At 42.3% G+C, this 227-nt stretch overlaps 1 non-coding gene across 1 annotated transcript; it reads right to left on the bottom strand.

The window, feature by feature from the left end:
- Positions 1-17: 17 nt before the first annotated feature.
- trnaq-cug lies at positions 18-89 on the bottom strand. The gene has a single exon. It is a non-coding gene; the product is annotated as a tRNA-Gln (tRNA).
- Between the last annotated feature and the right edge of the window lie 138 nt (positions 90-227).

Below are 227 nucleotides of genomic sequence, written 5' to 3'. Positions count from 1 at the left end.
TTAATCTCCTTAAAGACAGGTCCCACCGAGATTTGAACTCGGATCGCAGGATTCAGAGTCCAGAGTGCTAACCATTACACCATGGAACCATGACACCTTGGTCTGCACAAATCATATTGCCAGACATATTTTCTATACAGATGATGTGATACGGAGAGCATACAACACCACCAATGACAAAGAAGATAATGTGAAATAGAGACCCTCACTGGCTATCTCAATAAACC

Source organism: Plectropomus leopardus, unplaced genomic scaffold (genome assembly GCF_008729295.1).
Source record: "Plectropomus leopardus isolate mb unplaced genomic scaffold, YSFRI_Pleo_2.0 unplaced_scaffold45938, whole genome shotgun sequence".
NCBI lineage: Eukaryota > Metazoa > Chordata > Actinopteri > Perciformes > Serranidae > Plectropomus > Plectropomus leopardus.
Note: the sequence above shows the minus strand (reverse complement) of the source record. Positions and strands in the feature narration are given on the sequence as shown.